The sequence below is a fragment of the Poeciliopsis prolifica genome, unplaced genomic scaffold (genome assembly GCF_027474105.1).
Source record: "Poeciliopsis prolifica strain line A6 unplaced genomic scaffold, Auburn_PproV2 SCAFFOLD012, whole genome shotgun sequence".
Taxonomy (NCBI): Eukaryota; Metazoa; Chordata; class Actinopteri; order Cyprinodontiformes; family Poeciliidae; genus Poeciliopsis; species Poeciliopsis prolifica.
Genome location: NW_026562387.1, coordinates 12,297,103 through 12,308,776, shown reverse-complemented (window position 1 = coordinate 12,308,776; position 11,674 = coordinate 12,297,103). Strand labels below are relative to the sequence as shown.

Here is an 11,674-nt window from a genome sequence, read left to right as displayed (position 1 = left end):
CTTCACGGTGTTTGGGTCAAACTTTCCTCCTCTGAGTTAACAGTGACACTTCGGAAAGACGCCGCAGCAACATCCGCATCTGTAGCGTGCGTGACGCCTTTCAGATAACTCGGAAATTCTTGTTTTCTCTTCACGGAAGAATGACAAACTTCTGAGAAGAAAGTCTTGAATGATATTGACCTTAGTGTATAATTACTTAAAGACGAGCAAGGTGAAATAGCCTATAGGTTTTTTTTTTTACCTAAGGTGGACAAACTTAGACTGAAAATGAACACAAAATCTAAAGAATATCTGACAGTGTGGACATTTTTTTAAATCGAATAATTAGCTTTTTAATTTGTCAATCATCTTTATTGTCTACCTACTTCGTTTGCCAATAACTGGCCTTACATTTGATCTTTTTTTTCTGTGCCAATTTTAATGGAAATTTTTGACTTTTTATTTGCTTCTGTGAAGTAAACCACGGGCTTCTTATTATTGCATTTTATTTGTATCGTCTTTTTAGAATTGTGATTTCCCGTATTTGCTGGTAAACGAATTAATGCTTTGAGTTTAATGTTTTTATTTGTGCATTATTTATATACATATGTATTTTTTTGGCTTGTATGATTGCTAGGGATACTTAGTGTTTGAAAATATTTCTAGTTATGAGGAAAGTTTTTCATCTTCCACCAGATGGCGCAGTAGACAAACTAATGCAGGCAGTGCCTTCAAAATCTCACAGTAAACAATTGCTGCTCATTGATGCTGTAGTAAACGTGTCAAGAGCTAAAAGTGATTTTTTGTGGGGGGAAATGTATTAGGTTATATTCACAAATTCATTCATAATGCATGGAAGTTGAGGCAATTATACTTTCCTCGTGATGAACCATTGCCTATTCGCATTTGTTATACAAAAAAAAAACCTTGAATTTTGTTCTTAGTGATTGTGGATTAGGCTTCCTGTTGTTTAGTTCAGGGTGGCCACAATAAATTCTATTATTAAGGTAAAAACAAACAGAGATAGAGAGAGTACAAGAAACGCAACCTGGAATTATTAATAGATTAAAAAAAAGAGAAGCAAAACATAGCCTACTTATATCCACCCACTATACCTGAATTTGTGCAAATGTGTGCTCCAGTAATGTCACTGCATATACACAGGGGGGTGAGTACTTTCAATTTGGCTCCAAATGCAATAACTGATACAATTTTTTTCTTCATCCTTCTCTAAATCAGTTAAGAATTTGCAGTTTAAGAGTTTAAACTCTTTAACACCACAATCATATTCGTGATGAATATGAAAGCATGTCTCATATATAAATTGTATGATGATCATACAATTTGATACCTGACTGTGAAAAAAAAATATCAATTTCTCATTTCACTTTGTATTTTATCACCATTTTAAAAATTGTATTTAATGTTTCTGATGAGACTATCCAACATCCATGCATGGATCCTTCCAGCATCTTGCACCTTGCACACATGAAGCCTTAGCACTTTGTAAAATATGCATAAATAAACCCAAAATAAGGGTTCATTTCGCTTAATCTTAGAGTTCTCAACACAATGAGAATAATAAAAAGGGAGAAATTATGCAGAAGTAGGCGGTGTTCCAGACTCGACATGTATTAAAAATGTTGCTAAGCAACCACGGCCGCAAAGCGACGTCGGACGTCGTAACGCGTAAAGGTGCTTGTGTTGAAAAGAGTCGGCACAGAACCCATTGTGGTGTGTAGAAGAGGAGTGAGCGGCTGTCTGAGAGAATGAGAAAAGAAGAAATTGTGTGAGCACAAAGAGGACTATTAAAAGGGGGACAGGAATGAACGTTTATACACGACACGTCTGCTGCCGCCCCCTGTGAAGAGGAACCTTTACGTCCACTCGGAAAAAAGATCCGGAAATTGAAGAGTTAAGAGCCCCCACAAAGCCAAGTGTTTATTTCAGTAGCTAGCAGGCTAGCTCTTCGGCTAGATGTGTGTAACTGAGCTGAAAACTGGAAGTCCGTGTGGAGTCGTCGAGCTCTGGAGAAGCGGCTTTTTCCGTGAAGAGATAAGCATTGGCTGAGATTTATTTATTTATTTATTTTTATTTTTTTTAAAGCACCGTACGCTCGACTCGAAAGTAGGCGCAACTTTAAAGAATGATACCAGCTGAGTGAGCTCTGACCATTTCACTATTACTTCACAGCCAGAAGAGTGGAGAAGTCTGTCAGGTTTGTTTCGCTGTTCCTTCTCTTTTGCTCATATCGCTGAATCACACGTGAGCTGGCTTATCTTGAATTACTGGAGTCTGCTTCTTGAAACCCAGATTCCCTCAATTTCTAAAGGCAGAAAAAACTCCTTTGTGTTTCTCAGCGGTTCAGTCATACTTTGAGCGTCACTGTTGGGACTTGAAAGATCATTAACTTCTCAGATAAAGCCCCTCGTGGTCACAAGGAGGCTTTCTGTTATCAGTGCAACAAATCTACTTAATATATCGCAAATAATCTCCCTTTTGATAATTTTCCTAATTTAGACAAAACTGTTTACAATATAGATTCGTACACACTATGTAAAGTTATCTTGTAATGAACAAAAAGCTTACAATAAAGCGTCATTAGGAATTTGATGCACAACTTATATTTTAAGTAATGCCATCAATACATAGGAGAAAGAAAAGAAACAAAAGGAGGTAGAAAAGATGCTGGTACAATGTTCAGACAACCTAAAAATCTACATCGCTGCAGATTTTATGCAAAAATAATCAATTGTATCTGCAAATTCATTCCGTTTTTTTTTAGGTACAAAATCTCTCACTGCATTAATACTGACCACACCATCTAATGCTGCTCTAAAAATTAATTTGACTGACTATTTAATACAATTCAATGTGGCCAAACATATCGCACCAACTTAATTTAATCATGTGCAATTTGTCTTGATGTTCTCAGAGTACCAACAAGTGCATAGTTAAAGTAAAACACTAAATCACGGTGTCAGTTTTTGGGATAAATCAAATTCACCGTAGCTTTTAAATGAAAATTAAAACTGCTCATCATCAACAGGGTCCTACATGAGATTATTGCCCAATAATAATATTGTATGGAGGTGCACTGATGAGGCGTTTTTTTATTGCTGATGATTTTGAATTTTCTTTAAAGTTTGACTTTCTGATTTGTGCTGCAGTTTCCTTAATGGGGTGCTTCTTATGACTCCGAAATAAAACGGAAGAGGTTACAATATAAATCCTATTGAGTTTATGCATGAGAAAATATGTTCCTAAACCCTATCAAGTGTTTTTGGGAACATTAGATTGCATGCTTTTCATTAATAATTTTTTTATAAACTGTCAATGGTGCAATTTTATGAAATTAAGAAATAGAAAATGCATTTTTTTTCTGTATTTAACTTGCAGATAAAGGCTTTCCAATCTCTTACTGATAAGTTTCTAGTTTAGATAAAAAGCATAATTTAGATTAATTTCTAAAAGACATTTACTGTGAGATTCATTCCGTAATATGGTTGCTGTGGGGATTTTTATACCTAAATTATTGCTTTCAAAAATCAAAAATTTCAGCTTTAATACATCCTAACAGGTCTTGAATGACATTTTTATTGGTGTCTTAAATTTCTGGTGCTGAAGGAGACTTGTTATAGTTTCATTCATTACAGAATTCATTACCATTTGTGCATATTTAACTGGGTTTGGCTTAAAAGTATTATTGTTTTAATTGGTTGGGTAGAACCTGCCATCAAAAACAGTACTTTTAATATATTCTGACTGAAGGGGAAAAAGTTAATGAACCTACGGACGTAAGTACTGGAGTTGCATGCCTGTGCTTGAAAAAAAAAATGGCTTGAGTTTATTTATTTATTTTAAGATCTTGATGGTTTTAAAATTGATCTTGAAAAGTTTAAAACATAGAAGTTGTTTAACTTTTTAACATCTTTGAAATTTCTTAATTTAAATTTAAAACCTACAAAAGTAAGAAAATAATTTCCTTTGCAGGGCTTTCACAGTTGTGCCCTTGATTTTATTTCACAGAAAAATATCTTCGTAGAATTGTATAAAAGATTCATTTAAGACTTTCTGCTGGTGGTTGATTTGAATATTTCTGATTGCTCTGCGGGGGGGTCGTTTTGTAATTGCTGCCTAAAAGCTCCCAAGAGAGTGATGTATTTTATTATTTTTTTTCTTGAAAGTTGACTTTAAGCTAAAATAACAACTACAGCAGGCAGACTAACGTGTCTGGAAACGTCCGGTAATCAGTCAATTGTCCAAACGTTTTCCTCTCATCTTTTGAGAGATGCTTCAAATTGCAGCATCTTTCAACAGCTTGTTTTTAATCAATAACGTTGCCAAACTTGATGTGTTTCTCTTGCGTACTGCATGGACTTAAATCAATGGATGGCTGTTCAAAATCCAGCAGAGGGATGTAGGTTGTGAAACACGCTGTTGAGTAAATCAAACAAAACAAATATCTGCTTTGGAATCCAAACCTGTCTGTGCTTCTGATTTGCTGCATCTTTTTGTTGCAGAGTGCACAATATTGATATTCTCTGAAAACCACCTGCTCAATGATTTAAGGATGAGAAGCTAATGTTAAAGTGATGCAGGTAATTTGTGCAGATATTGGAAGCACTTTAAATTTCTTTGTGTCAAAACGTCCCCTTTGACTTGCGTCTCACTGTCCCACATGTTTGCTGTTTCGAGACAATCCAGCTGTTGCTGAAAAATAAGTTTTTTTTTAATGATAAAACATTATCGATTTGCCCCATCAGTAACCTTGGCTACAGTAGTTTGTTTCCACAGCAAGAAGCGGACAGTGCATCGCAACTGGAGGCTGGAGGCTATAGAGCGGACTCTTTCCTGAGCTTTGGGGCTTTGTGATGATGCTGGCAGCCTCCAGAGCAGACATTAGTGCGTTTGTGTGTGTGACCTGTCAGACACAGAACAGCCACTCTGATTCAGTCACAAAAGCAATAACTCAAAGTTTCCCTTTTTCCTGGATTTTAATTAGACGCATATTTTGCTCCATTTGACTGAGTCTTCATAATTCCAACATGCACCCTCCTTTTGCATTTCCAGTGGAATAAATCAAGCATGTTGCTGTGTGGCTCGACTTCATTATGTTGTAATGAAGTTTACCCCCAGGTGCCACGAAAGAAACCACTTACCCCCAAATGTCGGCTTTTCCTTTGTACTCCCATTATCTGAAACCAGTTTTACACAAAGAGCTGGGGAAAATGGGTGAACATTTCCATTTTAACCTCCCTCTGCCTTATCAGTTATTCTGTCAAAATGTAAGTTTAATGCAAAACGAAATATTAGATTACCCTGTCCTCCTCCACTGTGTCGACCTTTGCCATTCTGTTTTAAGCCTACGCTGAGCCTGTTGCTTTATCTTGTGCTTTCTTCTGTCCCAGTAATGAGCCATTTTGCGGCTCTTAACATCTGCCAAACTTGGAACGTTCTGCTTGCAAGACTCATCTCCAATGCATGAGGAGTCAGGCACCCTTTTGATTTGCCCTCTTTTCTTGGAAAGTGCTCTCCAAAGTACTTTGTAGAAAAAGCATGCTGACAAACTTTTTTTTTTCTTGGTCCCCCCTGTCCCCCCCTCCAAGTACCAAATTTGGTATCATTTTTTTTTTTCTTTTAATGATGAAAGGTGAGTTGGCGCTTGCTCCAAATGTGTTTCTCTTGATCTAGGCCATCTCTCTGTATCTCTGTGTCACAGTGGGAGAGGAATAGTGTGGGGGTGACTAATTAGAAACACAAGTTTTCTGTGGGCACTGTCAGGTTTGACTAAAAACACAGCTCAGCTTTAAAGGTTAACGCTATGTAATCCAGTGTGTAACATCTGTGCTTGAATGCAAAGCATCTGGCTTTTTTAGAGATTCTGTTGACCCTTGTCAAGACTAGTTGGTAACTTTGCTGCTTCAGTGCCTCACAGTATCCCTTTAACTCACACATGGATAAATGTGTATCATTTATTGGCTGAAGGAGCTCTAAATGTTTAAAAAGCCTGAAAATAAACAAATATGTTGCAATAGTCGTCTCTAAATAATTGTCAGAAATTTTGTAAAAATTCAACTTTAAACAGAAGTGTATTTATTCCATGTGGAGAAAAAATATGTGTTAAAAACATAATATTTATAGTCCACTAAACTTTCCCGAAATGGCTAATGCTGCCATCATCTTTATGTGTAATTGCCTTGATAAGCCTTACTTCAACTCTGTGATCTACAAAACCTGCGGAGATCTCCTAATCCATGACTTTTATCACAATAATAATATTGTGATGAGACATTGACATATCAGTCAACGTCTATAACTATTGATTAGTTTTTTTGTTTGAAATATTTGATATACTGCCAAACTGGTTACTTGACCTGCCCTGTTTTTCCCAAAATTTCCTCTCAAGCTGCCGTATGCATTTTCTCCTTTCATTCCACACTATTGTTTTTTTTTATTTAAAGAAAAAAATAAATGAAATCTGACTCCACTGTTGTGCAAGTCACTCAACAGGTTGGTGTCAGCTTACCAGTGAGTTAGTAAGCTGATGTCACTAATCTTTCTTGGCTGGCCTTGAGAAAGGTCACAGCCTTTCTTCTGCCTACATCCCCCAGAATGCTGTGTGGTTTTGGATCGGAGTTCAGTGAAAGTATAGAATATTCTATCAGATGTACTTTTTGTTAAAATTGATCATACGGCTACACAAATATATTTGTATATTAATTTCCTATTTGATGACAGAGATGGAAAACTTTAAAAGATGAAACGGCTATCTTGTTGTACTTTGTTCCTGATGCAAAAACTGAATAAGTTCGACTTTTCTTCGCTCAATAACACAATCCAAACCAAACAGTGTTGTGTCAACGCATGGTAATGCTCATGCATGTGGCATTCAATGATTGGAAAAAGATTGGAGTTCTGAGTTTCTTATCCGTTGGTCACCTCATCAAGGCTGATCAAGCTGAAAATTGCCTGACTTGGCCAATTTCTCAGTGCATGTCTTATCCATTCCAGGAGTGCCAATGAAAGTTAAGGTTGCTGTATTTACGTGAAGACCCTGAGCAAATTCAATAAATGTTTTGCCGGTGTTTTAAAAAAAATCACTCAATGGGTAATTAATTGAGGGAAAAAAATATCCCAGTCTTATTTCACCACATTATCCTTTCAATTAACTGAATGATTTAATCTTGATTTGAACTTCAACACCAGCCTGCTACAGGAAATATTTTTTAATCTATTAACTTCCTGGTTGATAAATTCCCTGCCTAATATTGCCAGGAAGAAGAATCACAGATGAGCCATATGCTAGATTTATGGACATAACAGACAATATATTAAGGATGTTATCGCCTCACCTCACTTCTTTTTCATTAACAGAACGGTCTGTGTAAATTAACCCATCACTTGAACAATTAGTGCACTTAATCAAGTTTGACATATAAACTGCTTTTATTAATCTGGTGGCAACCGGACATGTTTGTGTGAAGTGCGAAGTTTTTATTTCTTGGGTGGGGGGATGGTTAGCATTCTGTGACAGAAATTTGAGGAACAATGTGTCACATCAGAAGACGTTACAGTTGCTCTGACTAATGTGTGGCACAACAATACCGTAAGTTATCAACTGCTAAGATGATTTGGTCAGATCACTATTTAACTCATTTTTTTCATTGTCAGCTAAATAAATGAGACAACATTCATGCATCTTCAGTGCAGATCTGCTGCTGCTGTCTGAAGTTATAGCTAGTCGGTACTTACAAGTCTCGCTTGTCATAATTTTAATGAAGTACTGGCTTTTTATTTGCTCGAAATCCAATTTTAATGTCAAAATGCTGTATTTTCATGAGAACTATTCTCTAAGAGAACGTTGAGCTTTTGACAGGGGAGCAGCGGCTTGGCTGTGTGCCGACAGCATCTTCCAGTGAAATGAAACATGCTTTCAGTAATCTGACAGCATTGTCACCGTAGTGCCATTAAACTCTAAGAAGAATAAAAAGTATATTAAAAAAATGTCATTTAATGTGTACCAGAAATACTTAATGAAACAAAACTAAGTCTCTCTTGTCTCTAGAGTATCCAATTAGATCCCTTGTTTAGATCTTTAAGGAGTCACAGTTTGTTTTATCACTGATGCCCAGGCAGCAGAGAGGCTTGTTTTAAAGTATCAATGCGACTCCTTTTGTTAAGCATTCTGTTAAAATATCAGCACCAGACCATCACACTGCCACCATCTTTTTTTTTCTTTTTTTTTTCCACACCAGATGCAACAAGACAAACACCTGAAAAGTTTGATGAAAAAGTTGATCCACTAAACATTTTCTTAAGTCTGTCGGGTCATTTTGTTTTTTTTGAAAATCTCGGATAGGACTTTGCGTTCTTTCTGGTCAGTAGTGGTCCTGGGGTCACCCACGGCGGCCATTTTTGCCCAGTCCTTTTTAAACGTTTGTGTCAGCAGCAGCTTTTACTCACAGTTATAAGGAATCAGCCAGAGAGAGAAAAGGGGAAGAGATGCATCAAAAGTGCTGAGCTCGGGAATAGAACCCCAGACAGCTGCCTCCAGCTATTGGGTACATGCTCAAACGCTATTTTTGTTAAACATGTTTCTTCTAACTGAGGCAAGTAAAGCCTGCAGTGCTTCAGATGTTCTGGGAAATTTATGTCCTCCTTGATGAGTCCATTCATAAATCAGTCAGTCATGTTTGGGGGTCAGGTCATGTAGGCAGCAGCATAATCTCAGAGAACCAGACTTCCCTCTCCAGTCACTTGGGCCAGCTTTTCCAAAAAGATGAAAGCGTACAAAACATGTATGTGAAAAAACTGTGTAAGAACTGGAATGTACTTTTTGCTGCCTTATTCAGCTGCATGATTTGATCTTGTTCAAATTATATGAAACCTCTTTAGTAGTAATATGCCAAATAATCACCCATATCACTTGTCACCTTTTGCACCTCATTAGTCAGTGATGTTCTGCTGTTGATGTCGCTCACCCAGGCTGTTTCTGTCTTTCTACCAAATGAAGAGGGAAGTGAAACAACTTCATGGTTTTGTGGGGTGGCATTCAAGCCTTTAGTTCATCCTACTTAAATGTCATATCTGCACCCAAGATTTTGGAGCTACATCTGCTGCGGTTGCTTGTGTCAAACACTAAACGGCACTTGAATCTGGCTTTTACAGCAGCAGGATATTCAGTTTGCCTCTCAAGCAATCAGCTTCCTCTCACGTCTCTGCAGTAGAAGGCAAGCACATCCTTGTAAATCCTTCTGAAGTTGTCGTTTTTGAGAGGGGTGGATGCACAACTCCACTATGTATTCCTTCGTAAAAGTATTCATACCCCTATCTACTATGTATCCCTTTAAGGTCACAGTCTTTTTAAAACAATTTAAAGGGATTATAGTTGAGCAAAGTTGTGCATAACTGTAGTATGGAACAAAAACAAATGTGGAGTTTGTTTAGTTTTTTTGAGTAGGCTATGTTTCAATTTAGCCTTTATGAGAAAAGGCCAATAATTTATTGATTTCTTTTTTTTTTTTTTGCTTTAAAAATAATGTACTATTAGGCACCTTTTAATATCCAGTTATTTTGTTAATAAAGAAAATCAACATCAGCTCTATTGATAAGTCAAGCAGGAAAGGCTGAGCTTTTCAGCTCAAATTATATGAAAAAGAAGTCACCTTTTAAATATGATAAAATGACCTAAAAGCTGCTGCTTACTTCTTGTTGGGGTAAAACAGAAGTTTTAAGGAACAAAAAGACTTCTTTGAAGACAAACACAATGGAATGCATTCCAGGTGAATCAGCCAATCAAATGTTAAAATGTTAAAATGTTAATATATTTTTGTTTAGCTTTATTCATTCTTTGCTTCTGTAAAGGAATACTACATTATTACATTTAAGTAATAGAATGCTTTTCCTATTTAAAAAAAATTAAAACGGAATTTATTTGTACCGTTATGAATTTTTATGAGTCTACAAAATAAGCGTGAGTGGTTAATAGAAAAATTTGCAGAATGTGCCACTGTTTTAACATTTTTATTTTTAATCCAATTACTCAATTAGTTATCAGAATAATCATTAGAATGCTTGATTACTAAAATAATTATCATTACTAAAATAATCATCGGTCACAGCCTTAGTAAGTAGGTGAACATCTTTATGTCTGGTGCACAAAATGACTCTTGATTCTCTTTATGAAAAGGTTTTTTCTTTATTTATTTTTATAAATGTCTTAATTACAACTCCGTGTAAATTTAGTTTTGGTTCTTCATGAAGATGCCAAATATGTGCTGCCAAGCTGTGATATTTTGTTGTACCATCTCATCATTAAACAAGACAATATTTTTGCTCCATAAAACTTAACTAATGTGAGTCATGAGTTGTCAGGAAGGGGGGGCTCTCGAAATCTGACCAGTTGAGATCCACTGCTCTTAACCGTTCCCTTGGAGCGGTGGTTATGTTTGGAGATTGAACTTGTTACAAGGTGCATCCCACCCCAGTTTCAACTTTTTTGTAGCCTGTAGCAGATTGTCCTCCGGATTCACCCTGCATCTTTCTTAAGTTCATCCTCCCATCAGCAATGACCGACTTCCTGTTCCTGCTGAAGAAAATCCTACCCACATCATGATGCTGATTTCTTTCAGAAATCAATCGAATAGTGCACAGTGTGATGTTTAAAGGAATATTGCTTTATGTTTTACCCTCAATTTTAATTCAGGTACAGCAGAGTAAACGGGGCTTGTATAAATCCACACCTTGTAAGATTTTATTTGTAAATCTTTAATTATCCATCAATTTCTTTCAAAATAACAATAATAAAACCACAGCAAAATAAATAGGAGTCAGTGTTTGCAAGGTGACAAAATGTGGAGAAGTCTCGAGAAAAAAAAGAAAAGAAAAAAGAAATGTGTTTTCTGAATAGCACTGGATAATTTTGTTGGGTTATTTATCACACCAGTTCTGTTTTTGTTGAAGTGAGCTTAAATATTAACTCATATTTTGTTCCTGGTAAGATATTCTTTGAATAACATTGTATGTTTGTCTCCATACAATCCCAGTTAAATTAAGGTAGTTTCATAATAGTACTTTTTGTAAATGTTTATTATGTCTAAAATAACGGTCTTTATTAAATGTCAGCTGAAGAAGCAGACCCAAATTACTTTGAGAAATTTAAAAGTTTTAAATATTTTCTCTTAGAAGACAAAAGCAACTTTTCTATTTATGGTACAGAGAAGTAAATAAAAACTGATTTTGCCTTTTAAAAAAATATGCGACGTAACTGTCTGTATCCTCCATGTTTTGGATATTTTCTATTTTTACATTAGTCATGTTAGCTTGATCTGATCAAGGTATTTCTCAGACAGAAACGAGACGCAAGAGTAAATGCTTTTTGCTCTTATCTGACACATTGCAGGCGTCTCTCAGAACCGCTGCTCCCTGGCTGCGCTCAAACCTCGCCTTTTAAAAATCTCAGCTGCTTCGATCTGAGAGGAGAATCCAAGGAGCCCGTTGACACGCACGCTAATGGTACTAGTGCGTCTCCGTGTTAGCCATGCCCTCTCAAGTCAGCAGTCCTAATAGGCGTGTCTTAATGAGTTCTAATTGAGAATAGCTAATTTGCTTGGCCTTAGTCATTGTCTTTCTTAAACGCCTTAGCAGACTCTGCTAAAAACCTGAGTGGAGAGTCTGGAATGTCTTCATCAGG

General features: G+C 36.4%; 1 protein-coding gene across 1 annotated transcript in view; it reads left to right on the top strand.

Annotated features, from left to right (window-relative positions):
- Nucleotides 1-1,686: 1,686 nt before the first annotated feature.
- Nucleotides 1,687-11,674, top strand: part of dipk2ab (divergent protein kinase domain 2Ab) — a 36,896-nt gene continuing 26,908 nt past the window's right edge. The window contains exon 1 of the mRNA XM_055037698.1: nt 1,687-2,197. The gene's annotated coding sequence lies outside the window, so the exon portion shown is untranslated. The remainder of the gene's footprint in view (nt 2,198-11,674) is intronic.